Source organism: Rutidosis leptorrhynchoides, chromosome 11, assembly GCF_046630445.1.
Source record: "Rutidosis leptorrhynchoides isolate AG116_Rl617_1_P2 chromosome 11, CSIRO_AGI_Rlap_v1, whole genome shotgun sequence".
Classification (NCBI taxonomy): Eukaryota; Viridiplantae; Streptophyta; class Magnoliopsida; order Asterales; family Asteraceae; genus Rutidosis; species Rutidosis leptorrhynchoides.
The window spans coordinates 266,265,905-266,282,130 of NC_092343.1; positions in this window are offsets into that span (position 1 = coordinate 266,265,905).

The window sequence follows — 16,226 nt, forward strand, 5'->3', positions numbered from 1 at the left end:
ATGTGGCCCGGTTTTCCACATTTATAACAAACTACATTGGCATAACTTGCTCCGACACTACTTGCTCCACCATTACTCGTTCCGACACCATTTGTTCCTTTCGTTCTATTAACCCCTGGTCCGTAGACCTCACACTTCGTCGCGCTATGACCATTTATTTTACACTTGTTGCAAAATTTGGTGCAGAACCCCGAGTGATACTTTTCACACCTTGGGCATAGCTGCTTCTGATTATTATTGTTGTTGCGGTTGTTATTGTTGTTGGGATGATTGTTGCAGTTGTTGTTGTTGTTGTTGTTGTTGTTGTTGTTGGGCCGTTTGTTGTAGTTGCGATTGATGTTGCGATTGTTGGGATAGTTGTTACGATTATTGTTGTAATTGCTGTTATTGTTGTATTATTGATTCTTATCACCGTTTTCCTCCCACTTTCTTTTGACTTGCTTCATATTGGCCTCTTCAGTCGCCTGTTCTTTAATTCTTTCCTCAATCTGGTTCACTAGTTTGTGGGCCATTCTACATGCCTGTTGTATGGAGGCGGGCTCGTGTGAACTTATATCTTCTTGGATTCTTTCCGGTAATCCTTTCACAAACGCGTCGATCTTCTCTTCCTCATCTTCGAACGCTCCCGGACACAATAGGCACAATTCTGTGAATCGTCTTTCATATGTGGTAATATCAAATCCTTGGGTTCGTAACCCTCTAAGTTCTGTCTTGAGCTTATTGACCTCGGTTCTGGGACGGTACTTCTCGTTCATCAAGTGCTTGAATGCTGACCACGGTAGTGTGTAAGCATCATCTTGTCCCACTTGCACTAGATAGGTATTCCACCATGTTAACGCAGTACCTGTGAAGGTATGCGTAGCGTACTTCACTTTGTCCTCTTCAGTACACTTACTTATGGTAAACACCAATTCGACCTTCTCGGTCCACCGTTTCAATCCGATCGGTCCTTCGGTTCCATCAAATTCCAAAGGTTTGCAGGCAGTGAATTCTTTGTAGGTGTATCCTACACGATTTCCTGTACTGCTAGATCCAAGGTTATTATTGGTATGTAGCGCAGCCTGTACTGCGACTATGTTTGAAGCAAGAAAGGCACGAAATTCCTCTTCACTCATATTCAAGGTATGTCGAGTAGTTGGTGCCATTTCCTCAAAATAGTCAAATAAAACAAGTTAATCATACAGAATATTAAGAGTAGTCAATAGTATCTCGTAGCATAATATGAACTCATTTATAAAAGCTTTTTCTTCATATTAGCATTTTATAAGTTTAAATTCGGGTAGTACCTACCCGTTAAGTTCATACTTAGTAGCTAATATACAATTCAACTACTACAATTCTATATGAAAAACTGATTATAATAATATTTCGCGTTCAAACTTTTACACAATATTTTACAAACTTACAATACCGCTTATTTTACATATAGCATGAAATATAGCACACAATAAATTTGATACAAGATGGTTGTGAAGATAATTCTAGCTAGTACATAAGTCATTCAGCAAAGGCAATAAAGACACGTAATTCATACGTCCAGAAACAAGTCATGCATTCTGGTTTTACTAGGACTACTTCCCATCCTTGGTCTTATGGAACATAACCGTTATGGCCGTTGATAAGACAGCGTGTTGTAACGTCGTCAAAGGGACGAGGGTTACGTAATGTCCAACAGTCCTGTAACAATCTAAAAACCTCATTTCTTACCCCAATTACCGACTCTGTCACTTGTGGGAACGTTTTGTTTAATAGTTGTAGCCCGATGTTCTTGTTCTCACTTTGGTGAGAAGCGAACATTACTAACCCGTAAGCATAACATGCTTCTTTATGTTGCATGTTAGCCGCTTTTTCTAAATCACGAAGTCCTATATTCAGATATATTGAGTCAAAATAATTTCTTAACCCGTTGCATAAAATAGCATTTGGGTTCTCCGCAATATATGCGTCAAAGTAAACACATCGTAACTTATGGATTTCCCAATGTGATATCCCCCATCTTTCGAACGAAAGCCTTTTATAAACCAAGGCATTCTTGGAACGTTCTTCGAATGTCTTACAAACTGATCTCGCCTTAAATAGTTGTGGCGAGGAATTCTGACCGACTCTAGACAAGATTTCATCAATCATGTCTCCGGGTAGGTCTCTTAAAATATTGGGTTGTCTATCCATTTTGTGTTTTTATACTGTAAAATAGACAAGAGTTAGATTCATAAAAAAATACTTATTAATACAAGCAATTTTTACATATATCATAAAGCATAAGCACACTATATTACATATATTACACCACACGAATACAACTATCTTATTCCGACTCGCTCGTTTCTTCTTCTTCGGTTTTGGTTCGTTTTGCCAAGTTTCTAGGGATATATGATGTTCCCCTAATACGAGCCGTCGTTTTCCACATTGGTTTAGAAAAACCTGGTGGTTTAGAGGTTCCTGGGTTATTGTCACAACTTAAGAAATACGGGTGTTGACGATACATATAATGTTCAACGGGTTTGGAATCAAATTTCTCTATTTTTATGCCCTTTCCCTTATTGTTCTCTTTTGCCTTATTAAATTGTGTTGGGTTAATTTCTATAACATCATCGGAATCCTTGTCGGGATCCGATTCATCATAGAATTGGTAATCCTCCCAATACTTTGCTTCCTTGGCGGAAACATCATTGACCATAATTAACTTTGGTCGGTTGGTTGAGGATTTTCTTCTACTTAACTGTTTTATTATTTCCCCCACTGGTTCTATTTCTTCTTTCGGTTCTGATTCTTCTTCTGGTTCCAATTCTTCTTCCGGTTCAGACTCTTCTTCCGGTTCCTCTTCGGGAACTTGTGAATCAGTCCACGAATCATTCCAATTTATATTTGACTCTTCATTATTATTAGGTGAGTCAATGGGACTTGTTCTAGAGGTAGACATCTATCACATAATATCAAACACGTTAAGAGATTAATATATCACATAATATTCACATGTTAAAAATATATAGTTTCCAACAAAATTTGTTAAGCAATCATTTTTCAAGTAAACACGGTCGAAGTCCAGACTCACTAATGCATCCTAACAAACTCGATAAGACATACTAATGCAAAATTCTGGTTCTCTAAGACCAACGCTCGGATACCAACTGAAATGTCCCGTTTTTATTGATTAAAAACGTTCCATATTAATTAATTTCGTTGCGAGGTTTTGACCTCTATATGAGACGTTTTTCAAAGACTGCATTCATTTTAAAACAAACCATAACCTTTATTTCATCAGTAAAGGTTTAAAAAGCTTTACGTAGATTATCAAATAATGATAATCTAAAATATCCTATTTACACACGGCCATTACATAATGGTTTACAATACAAATATGTTACAATGAAATAAGTTTCTTGAATGCATTTTTTACACAATATCATACAAGCATGGACTCCAAATCTCGTCCTTATTTAAGTATGCGACAGCGGAAGCTCTTAATAATCACCTGAGAATAAACATGCTTAAAATGTCAACAAAAATGTTGGTGAGTTATAGGTTTAACCTATATATTATCAAATCATAATAATAGACCACAAGATTTCATATTTCAATACACATCCCATACATAGAGATAAAAATCATTCATATGGTGAACACCTGGTAACCGACATTAACAAGATGCATATATAAGAATATCCCCATCATTCTGGGACACCCATCGGATATGATATAAATTTCAAATTACTAAAGCATCCGGTACTTTGGATGGGGTTTGTTAGGCCCAATAGATCTATCTTTAGGATTCGCATCAATTAGGGTGTCTGTTCCCTAATTCTTAGATTACCAGACTTAATAAAATGGGGCATATTCGATTTTGATAATTCAACCATAGAATGTAGTTTCACGTACTTGTGTCTATTTTCTAAATCATTTATAAAACCTGCATGTATTCTCATCCCAAAAATATTAGATTTTAAAAGTGGGACTATAACTCACTTTCACAGATTTTTTACTTCGTCGGGAAGTAAGACTTGGCCACTTGTCGATTCACGAACCTATAATAAATATGTACATATATATCAAAGTATATTCAAAATATATTTACAATACTTTTAATACATTTTGATGTTTTAAGTTTATTAAGTCAGATGTCCTTGTTAGTAACCTATAACTAGTTATCCAACGTTAGATGTACAGAAAAAAATTGATATATATTATCTTGAATCAATCCACGACCCAGTGTATACACGTCTCAGGCTAGATCACAACTCAAAGTATATATATTTTTGGAATCAACCTCAACCCTATATAGCTAACTCCCACATTACTGCATATAGAGTATCTATGGTTGTTCCAAATAATATATACACATGGGTCGATATGATATGTCAAAACATTTGCATACGTGTCTATGGTATCCCAAGATTACATAATATATTAGAATATATGTATAATACAATATAAGTTAGCTAGGATATGATTAATATAGGTTTGTTACCAATTTTCACGTTGCTACAACAAGAAAAATTATCCAATCTTGTTTTACCCATAACTTCTTCATTTTAAATCCGTTTTGAGTGAATCAAATTGCTATGGTTTCATATTGAACTCTATTTTATGAATCTAAACAGAAAAGGTATAGGTTTATAGACGGAAATATAAGTTACAAGTCGTTTTTGTAAAGGTAGTCATTTTAGTCGAAAGAACGACGTCTAGATGACCATTTTAGAAAACATACTTCCACATTGAGTTTAACCATGATTTTTGGATATAGTTTCATGTTCATAAGAAAAATCATTTTCCCAGAAGAAAAAATTTTAAATCAAAGTTTATCATAGTTTTTAATTAACTAACCCAAAACAGTCCGCTGTGTTACTACGATGGCGTATGTCCGGTTTTACAGTGTTCTTCGTGTTTCCAGGTTTTAAATCATTAAGTTAGCATATCATATAGATATAGAACATGTGTTTAGTTGATTTTAAAAGTCAAGTTAGAAGGATTAACTTTTGTTTGCGAACAAGTTTAGAATTAACTAAACTATGTTCTAGTGATTACAAGTTTAAACCTTCGAATAAGATAGCTTTATATGTATGAATTGAATGATGTTATGAACATCATTACTACCTCAAGATTTCTAGATAAAGCTATTGGAAATGAGAAAAATGGATCTAGCTTCAAAGGATCCTTGGATGGCTTGAAAGTTCTTGAAGCAGAATCATGACACGAAAACAAGTTCAAGTAAGATTTCCACTCGAAATAAGATTGTTATAGTTATAGAAATTGAATCAAAGTTTGAATATGAGTATTACCTTGTATTAGAAAGATATATTACTGTAAATAAGAAAGATTTCTTTAGGTTGGATGATCACTCTACAAGATTGGAAGTAAGCTAGCAAACTTGGAAGTATTCTTTATTTTATGAAACTAGAACTTGTAGAATTTATGAAGAACACTTAGAACTTGAAGATAGAACTTGAGAGAGATTAATTAGATGAAGAAAATTGAAGAATGAAAGTGTTTGTAGGTGTTTTTGGTCGTTGGTATATGGATTAGATATAAAGGATGTGTAATTTTGTTTACATGTAAATAAGTCATGAATGATTACTCATATTTTTGTAATTTTATGAGATATTTCATGCTAGTTGCCAAATGATGGTTCCCACATGTGTTAGGTGACTCACATGGGCTGCTAAGAGCTAATCATTGGAGTGTATATACCAATATTACATACATCTAAAAGCTGTGTATTGTACGAGTACGAATACGGGTGCATACGAGTAGAATTGTTGATGAAACTGAACGAGGATGTAATTGTAAGCATTTTTGTTAAGTAGAATTATTTTGATAAGTGTCTTGAAGTCTTTCAAAAGTGTATGAATACATATTAAAACACTACATGTATATACATTTTAACTGAGTCGTTAAGTCATATTTAGTAGTTACATGTAAGTGTTGTTTTAAAACCTTTAGGTTAACGATCTTGTTAAATGTTGTTAACCCATTGTTTATTAAATCAAATGAGATGTTAAATTATTACATTATCATGATATCATGATGTATTAATATATCTTAATATGATATATATACATTAAATGTCGTTACAATGATAATCGTTACATATATGTCTCGTTTCAAAATCATTAAGTTAGTAGTCTTGTTTTTACATATGTAGTTCATTGTTAATATACTTAATGATATGTTTACTTATCATAATATCATGTTAACTATATATATATCCATACATATGTCATCATATAGTTTTTACAAGTTTTAACATTCGTGAATCGCCTGTCAACTTGGGTGGTCAATTGTCTATATGAAACCTATTTCAATTAATCAAGTCTTAACAAGTTTGATTGCTTAACATGTTGGAAAAATTTAATCATCTAAATATCAATTTCATTTAACATATAAAAACATAGAAAAGTCCGGGTCACTACATATGTCGATGTAATAGATTTCTATTGTAAACCATTATGTAATGGTCGTGTGTAAACAGTATATTTTAGATTATCATTATTTGATAATCTACGTAATATTTTTAAAATGTTTATTGATAAAATAAAGGTTATGGTTGTTTTAAAAATGAATGCAGTCTTTGAAAAACGTCTCATATAGAGGTCAAAACCTCGCAACGAAATCAATTAATATGGAACGTTTATAATCAATATGAACGGGACATTTCAGTTAGTATCCAAGCGTTGGTCTTAGAGAACCAGAAAATTTGCATTAGTGTGTCTTATCGAGTTTGTTAGGATGCATTAGTAAGTCTGGACTTCGACCGTGTTTTCTTTAAAAATGATTGCTTAACATTTTTTTTTTGGAAACTATATATTATTAACATGTAAATATTATGTGATATATTAATCTCTTAACATGTTTGATATTGTGTGATAGATGTCTACCTCTAGCACAAATCCCATTAACTCACCTAATAATAACGAATAGTCGAATATATATTGGCAAGATTCACAAGTTCCAGAAGAACCGGAAGAAGAGGAAACGGAACCGGAAGAAAAGGAACCAGAAGAAGAAGAGGTTCCGGAGGGGGGAATAGTAGGAACCACAGAAAACCAGTCAAATAAAAGAAAATGCTCAACCAATAGACCAAAGTTAATAATGGTCAATGGTGTTTCCACTAAGGAAGCAAAATATTGGGAAAATTACCAATTTTTCGATTAATCGAATCCTGATGAGGATTCCGGTGATGTTATAGAAATTACCCCGACCCAATTTAATAAAGCAAAAGAAAATAATAAGGGAAAAGGTATAAAAACAGAGAAATCTGATTCCGACCCCGATGAACTTTATATGTACCGTCAACATCCGTATTTTGAATATCGTGATAATAACCCGGGAACCTCTAAACCATCAGGTTTTTCTAAACCAATGTGAAAAATGATGACTCGTATTATAGGAACATCATATATCCCTAGAAGATTAGGAAAAAGAACCAAGTCCGAAGAAGAAGAAGAAGAAACCAGTGATTCAGATTAGAGGGGTGTGAGCATGTTGTGTAATAAATGTATTGTAGTCTGCTTGTACTTTTATGTTCTATGTAAAAATTGCTTGTATTGTTTGTTATTACGAATCTAATCCTTTTCTATTTTACAGTATAAAAACAAAATGGACGTTAAGGGTAGACAACCGAATATTTTAGAAGACCTACCAGAGGATATGATTGATGAAATCTTGTCTAGAGTCGGTCAGAATTCATCAGCACATTTAGTTATGGCGAAATTAACTTGTCAAACATTTGAAAGACTTTCCAGAAATGACTTAGTTTATAAAAGGCTTTCCTTTGATACGTGGGGTATATCACATTGGGGAGACTTTAAGTTATGCCGTGTTTTCTTTAAAGCGTTAAATGCGGGGAACCCAAATGCAATTTTACGCTACGGGTTAAGAACCTATTTTGACTCAACATATCCCAACATAGGATTTCGTGAATTAGAAAGAGCTTCTAACATGCAACATAAAGAAGCATATTATGCTTACAGGTTAGTGATGTTCGCTTCTTACCAAAGTGAGAAAAAAAACATCGGATTGCAGCTTTTAAATAAAACTTTCCCACAAGTGACGGATTCAGTAGTTGGGGTGAGAAATAAGGTTTTTAGATTATTACGGGGCTGTTGGACATTACGAAACCCTCGTCCTTTTGACGACATTACAACATGCTGCCTAGCTAATGGTCATAACGGTTATTTTCCACAAGACCAAGGATGGGAAGTTATCTTAGTAAAACCAGAATGCATGACTTGTTTCTGGACTTATGAATTACGTGTCTTTATTTTCTTTGCCGAACAACTTGCGTATTAACTAGATTTATCTTCAAAACTGTCATGTATCATAGTGTACTATATTTCATGTTATATGTAATATAGCGAAGTTGTAAGTTTGAAGAATATTTGTATGTGATATATTATTATAATCAGTTTTTCATATGGAATTGTAATAGTTGAATTGTATATTAGCTACTAAGTATGAACTTAACGGGTAGGTAGTACCCGAATTTAAACTTATAAAACGCTAATATGAAGAAAAAGCTTTTATAAATGAGTTCATATTATGCTACGAGATACTATTGACTACTCTTAATATTCTGAATGATTAACTTGTTTCATTTGACTATTGGAAGGAAATGGCACCGACTACTCGACAAACCATGAATATGAGCGAAGAGGAATTTCGTACCTTTCTTGCTGCAAACATAGCCGCAGTACAGGCTGCGCTACATACCAACAATAACTCCGAATCTAGCAATGCAGCTAACGGCGCAAGAAATCATGTAGGATGCACCTACAAAGAATTCACTGCCTGCAAACCTTTGAAATTTGATGGAACCGAAGGACCGATTGGATTGAAACGGTGGACCGAGAAGGTCTAATCGGTGTTTGCCATAAGTAAGTATACTGAAGAGGACAAAGTGAAGTACGCTACGCATACCTTCACAGGTACTGGTTAACATGGTGGAATACCTATCTAGAGCAAGTGGGACAAGATGATGCTTACGCACTACCGTGGTTAGCATTCAAGCACTTGATAAACGAGAAGTACCGTCCCAGAACCGAGGTCAATAAGCTCAAGTCAGAACTTAGAGGGTTACGAACACAGGGATTCGATATTACTTCGTACGAAAGACGATTCACAGAATTGTGCCTACTGTGTCCAAGAGTGTTCGAAGATGAGGAAGAGAAGATCGACGCATTTGTGAAAGGGTTACCGGAGAGAATTCAAGAAGATATAAGTTCACTCGAGCCTGCCTCCATACAAAAGGCATGTAGAATGGCTCACAAACTAGTGAACCAGATTGAGGGAAGAATTAAAGAACAGGCGGCCGAAGAGGCCAACGTGAAGCTAGTCAAAAGAAAGTGGGAGGAAAACGGTGATAAGAGTCACCAAAACAACAACAACTATCCCAACAATCGCAACATTAATCGCAACTACAACAAACGGTACAACAATAACAACTACAACAATAACAATTGCAACAACAACAACAATCAGAAGCAGCTATGCCAAAGGTGTGAAAAGTATCACTCGGGGTTCTGCACCAAATTTTGCAACAAGTGTAAAAGAAATGGTCATAGCGCGGCGAAGTGTGAGGTCTACAGACCAGGGGTTAATAGAACGAAAGGAACAAATGGTGTTGGAACAAGTAATGGCGGAGCAAGTAGTGTCGGAGAAAGTTATGCCAATGTAGTTTGTTATAAATGTGGAAAACCGGGCCACATTATTAGAAATTTCCCGAACTAGGAGAACATGAATGGACAAGACCGCGGAAGAGTTTTCAATATTAATGCGGCAGAGGCACAGGAACACCCGGAGCTTATTACGGGTACGTTTCTTATTGACAATAAATCTGCTTACGTTTTATTTGATTCGGGTGCGAATAGAAGCTATACGAGTAGAGATTTTTGTGCTAAATTAAGTTGTCCATTGACGCCATTGGATAGTAAATTTTTACTCGAATTAGAAAACGGTAAATTAATTTCAACAGATTATATATGCCGGAATCGAGAAATTAAACTGGGTAGCGAAATATTTAAGATTGATTTGATACCAGTAGAGTTAGGGAGTTTTGATGTAATAGTTGGCATGGACTAACTGAAGGAGATGAAAGCAGAGATCGTATGTTACAAAAATGCAATTCGCATTGTACGAGAAGAAGGAGAACCCTTAATGGTGTATGGAGAAAAGGACAACACGAAGTTACATCTTATTAGTAATTTGAAGGCACAAAAACTAATAATAAAAGGTTGCTATGCTGTTCTAGCACACGTCGAGAAAGTACAAACTGAAGAAAAGAGCATCAATGATGTTCCCGTCGCAAAAGAATTTCCCGATGTATTTCCAAAAGAATTACCGGGACTACCTCCACATCGATCTGTTGAATTTCAAATAGATCTTGTACCAGGAGCTGCACCAATAGCTCGTGCTCCTTACAGACTCGCACCCAGCGAGATGAAAGAACTGCAAAGCCAACTTCAAGAACTATTAGAACGTGGTTTCATTCGACCAAGCACATCACCATGGGGAGCTCCTGTTTTGTTTGTCAAGAAGAAGGATGGTACATTTAGGTTGTGTATTGACTACAGAGAGTTGAATAAACTTACCATCAAAAACCATTATCCACTGTCGAGAATTGACGACTTATTTGATCAACTACAAGGCTCATCGGTTTATTCGAAGATCGATTTACATTCTGGATATCATCAAATGCGAGTAAAGGAGGATGATATTCCAAAAACTGCTTTTAGGACGCGTTATGGTCATTACGAGTTTATGGTTATGCCGTTTGGATTGACTAACGCACCAACTGTGTTCATGGACCTTATGAACCGAGTGTGTGGGCCATATCTTGACAAGTTTGTCATTGTTTTCATCGATGACATACTTATTTACTCAAAGAATGATCAAGAGCACGAAGAACATTTGAGAAAAGTGCTAGAAGTATTGAGGAAAGAAAAAGTGTACGCTAAGTTTTCAAAGTGTGCATTTTGGTTGGAAGAAGTTCAATTCCTCGGTCACATAGTGAACAAAGAAGGTATCCAGGTGGACCCGGCAAAGATCGAAACCGTTGAAAAGTGGGAAACCCCAAAAACTCCGAAGCATATACGTCAATTTTTAGGATTGGCTGGTTACTACAGAAGATTTATCCAAGATTTATCCAAAATAGCAAAACCCTTGACTGCATTAACGCTTAAAGGGAAGAAATTTGAATGGAAGGACGAACAAGAGAAGGTGTTTCAGTTATTGAAGAAAAAGCTAACTACGGCACATATATTGTCATTGCTTGAAGGGAATGATGATTTTGTGATTTATTGTCATGCATCAAAGCAAGGTCTCGGTTGTGTATTAATGCAACGAACGAAGGTGATTGCTTATGCGTCTAGACAATTGAAGATTTACGAGCAAAATTATACAACTCACGAATTGGAATTGGGTGCTGTTGTTTTTGCATTAAAGACTTGGAGGCATTATTTATATGGGGTCAAAAGCATTATATATACCGACCACAAAAGTCTCCAACATATATTTAATCAGAAGCAACTGAATATGAGACAATGCAGGTGGATTGAACTGTTGAATGATTATGATTTTGAGATTCGATACCACCCGGGGAAGGCGAATGTGGTAGCCGACGCTTTGAGTAGAAAGGACAGAGAACCTATATGGGTAAAAGCTATGAATATAATTATTCGTACTAACCTTACTACTCAAATAAAGGAGGCACAACAGGGAGTTTAAAAGAGGGAAATTTAAAGAATGAAATACCCAAAGGATCGGAGAAGCATCTTAATATTCGGAAAGATGGAACCCGGTATAGGGCTGAAAGAATTTAGGTATCAAAATTTGGAGATATGAGAGAAATGGTACTTAAAGAAGCTCATAAAACCATATGCTCAATGCATCCTGGAACGGGGAAGATGTACAAGGATCTCAAGAAACATTTTTGGTGGCCAGGTATGAAAGCCGATGTTGCTAAATACGTAGGGGAATGTTTGACGTGTTCTAAGGTCAAAGCAGAGTATCAGAAACCATCAGGTCTACTTCAACAGTCGGAAATCCCGGAATGGAAATGGGAAAACATTACCATGGATTTCATCACTAAATTGTCAAGGACTGCAAGTGGTTTTGATACTATTTGGGTAATAGTTGATCGTCTCACCAAATCAGCATACTTCCTGCCTATAAGAAAAGATGACAAGATGGAAAAGTTAGCACGACTGTATTTGAAGGAAGTCGTCTCCAGACATGGAATACCAATCTCAATTATCTCTGATAGGGATGGCAGATTTATTTCAAGATTCTGGCAGACATTACAGCAAGCATTAGGAACTCATCTAGACATGATTACTTCCTATCAACCACAAACTGATGGGCAGAGCGAAAGGACGATACAAATGCTTAAAGACATGCTACGAGCATGTGTTATTGATTTCGGAAACAGTTGGGATCGACATCTACCGTTAGCAGAATTTTCCTACAACAACAGTTATCATTCTAGTATTGAGATGGCGCCGTTTGAGGCACTTTATGGTAGAAAGTGCAGGTCTCCGATTTGTTGGAATGAAGTGGTGGATAGACATATTACGAGTCCGGAGATAAAACAAGAAACTACCGAGAAAATCATCCAAATTCAACAACGATTGAAAACCGCCCAGAGTCGACAAAAGAGCTACGCGGACAGTAAAAGAAAAGATATAGAGTTTGAAATTGGAGAAATGGTCATGCTTAAGGTTTCACCTTGGAAAGGCGTTGTTCGATTTGGTAAACGGGGGAAACTAAATCCAAGGTACATTGGACCATTCAAGATTATAGATCGTGTCGGACCAGTAGCTTACCAACTGGAGCTACCTCAACAACTCGCGGCTGTACATAACACTTTCCACATCTCGAATTTGAAGAAATGTTTTGCTAAAGAAGATCTCACTATTCCGTTGGACGAAATCCAAATCAATGAAAAACTTCAGTTCATTGAAGAACCCGTCGAAATAATGGATCGTGAGGTTAAGAGACTTAAGCAAAACAAGATACCGATTGTTAAGGTTCGATGGAATGCTCGTAGAGGACCTGAGTTCACCTAGGAGCATAAAGATAGATGAAGAAGAAATACCCGCATCTATTTCCAGAAGATTCGTCAACACCTTCAACAGCTTAAAATTTCGGGACGAAATTTATTTAACGGGTAGGTACTGTAGTGACCCGAACTTTTTCATGTTTATATATATTAATTGAGATTGATATTTACATGAATAAATGTTTCCAATGTGTTAAGCAATCAAATTGTTAAGACTTGATTAAATGAAATAAGTTTCATATAGACAATTGATCACCCAAGTTGACCGGCGATTCACGAATGTTACAAAATTGTGAAAACTACATGTTGTGTTATATATAGACATATATATATGGTTGACATGAGATTATTATGATTAAGTATCTCACTAGGTATTTTAACAATGTGTGATATACATGAGAAATGAGATTACTAAGTTAAGAAACTCGAAATGATATATATAACGATTATCGTTATGATAACTTCTACTAAATACATATGTATCATATTAAGATATTGATACACTTGGTTAATTATGTTAAATGATAAGTAAATATATCATTAAGTGTATTAATAATGAACTACATATGTAAAAATAAGACTACTAACTTAATGATTTCGAAACGAGACATATATGTAACGATTATCATTGTAACGACATTTAACTGTATATATATCATACTAAGATATATTATATATCATAATATCATGATAATGTAACAATTTAACATCTAATTTGATATAATAAACAATGGGTTAACAACATTTAACAAGATCGTTAACCAAAAGGTTTCAAAACAACATTTACATGTAACGACTAACGATGACTTAACGACTCAGTTAAAATGTATATACATGTTGTGTTTTAATATGTATTCATACACTTTTGAAATACTTCAAGACACTTATCAAAATACTTCTACTTAACAAAAATGCTTACAATTACATCCTCGTTCAGTTTCATCAACAATTCTCCTCGTATGCACTCGTATTCGTACTCGTACAATACACAGCTTTTAGATGTATGTACTATTTGTATATACACTCCAATGATCAGCTCTTAGCAGACCATGTGAGTTACCTAACACATATAGGAAGCATCATTTGGCAACTAGCATGAAATATCTCATAAAATTACAATAATATGAGTAATCATTCATGACTTATTTACATGAAAACAAAATTACATATCCTTTATATCTAATCCATATACCAATGACCAAAAACACCTACAAACACTTTCATTCTTCAATTTTCTTCATCTAATTGATCTCTCTCAAGTTCTATCTTCAAGTTCTAAGTGTTCTTCATAAATTCCATAAGTATAGTTTCATAAAAATCAAGAATACTACCAAGTTTGCAAGTTTACCTCCAAGCTTTCTAATCCATTCCAAGTAATCATATAAGATCAAGAAATCTTTGTTATTTACAGTAGGTTATGTTTCTAATTCAAGGTAATATTCATATTCAAACTTTGATTCAATTTCTACAACTATAACAATCTTATTTCGAGTGAAAATCTTACTTGAACTGTTTTCGTGTCATGATTCTGTTTCAAGAACTTTCAAGCCATCCAAGGATCCTTTGAAGCTAGATCCATTTTTCTCATTTCCAGTAGTTTTATCCAGAAAACTTGAGGTAGTAATGATATTCATAACATCATTCGATTCATACATATAAAGCTATCTTATTCGAAGGTTTAAACTTGTAATCACTAGAACATAATTTAGTTAATTCTAAACTTGTTCGCAAACAAAAGTTAATCCTTCTAACTTGACTTTTAAAATCAACTAAACACATGTTCTATATCTATATGATATGCTAACTTAATGAATTAAAACCTGGAAACACGATGAACACCATAAAATCGGATACACGTCGTCGTAGTGAAACCGGGGCTGTTTTGGTTTGGATAATTAAAAACTATGATAAACTTTGATTTAAAAGTTGTTCTTCTGGAAAAATGATTTTTCATATGAACATGAAACTATATCCAAAAATCAAGGTTAAACTCAAAGTGAAAGTATGTTTTCTAAAATGGTCATCTAGACGTCGTTCTTTCGACTGAAATGACTACCTTTACAAAAATGACTTGTAACTTATATTTCCGACTATAAACCTATACTTTTTCTATTTAGATTCATAAAATAGAGTTCAATATGAAACCATAGCAATTTGATTCACTCAAAACAGATTTAAAATGAAGAAGTTATGGGTAAAACAAGATTGGATATTTTTGATCTTTTTAGCTACGGGAAATGTTTAACAAATCTATACAAATCATATCCTAGCTAACTTATATTGTATTATACATGTATTCTAATATATTATGTAATCTTGGGATACCATAGACACGTATGCAAATGTTTTGACATATCATATTGACCCATGTATATATATTATTTGGAACAACCATAGACACTCTATATGCAGTAATGTTGGAGTTAGCTATACAGGGTTGAGGTTGATTCCAAAAATATATATACTTTGAGTTTTGATCTAGCCTGAGACATGTATACACTGGGTCGTGGATTGATTCAAGATAATATATATCGATTTATTTATGTACATCTAACTGTGAACAACTAGTTGTAGGTTACTAACGAGGACAGCTGACTTAATACACTCAAATCTTTAAAACATAATAAAAATGGTTGTAATTATATTTTGATCATACTTTGATATATATATGTACATATTTGTATAGGTTCGTGAATCGATATGTGGCCAAGTCTTATTTTCGAGGACGGAAATATCTGTGAAAGTGAGTTATAGTCCCACTTTTAAAATCTAATATTTTTGGGATGAGAATACATGCAGGTTTTATAAATGATTTACAAAATAGACACAAGTACGTGAAACTACATTCTATGGTTGAATTATCAAAATCGAATATGCCCCTTTTTATTAAGTCTGGTAATCTAAGAATTAGGGAACAGACTCCCTAATTGACGCGAATCCTAAAGATAGATCTATTGGGCCTAACAAACCCCATCTAAAGTACCGGATGCTTTAGTACTTCGAAATTTATATCATATCCAAAGGGTGTCCCGGAATGATGGGGATATTCTTATATATGCATCTTGTTAATGTTGGTTACCAGGTGTTCACCATATGAATGATTTTTATCTCTATGTATGGGATGTGTATTGAAATATGAAATCTTGTGGTCTATTGTTACGATTTGATATATATA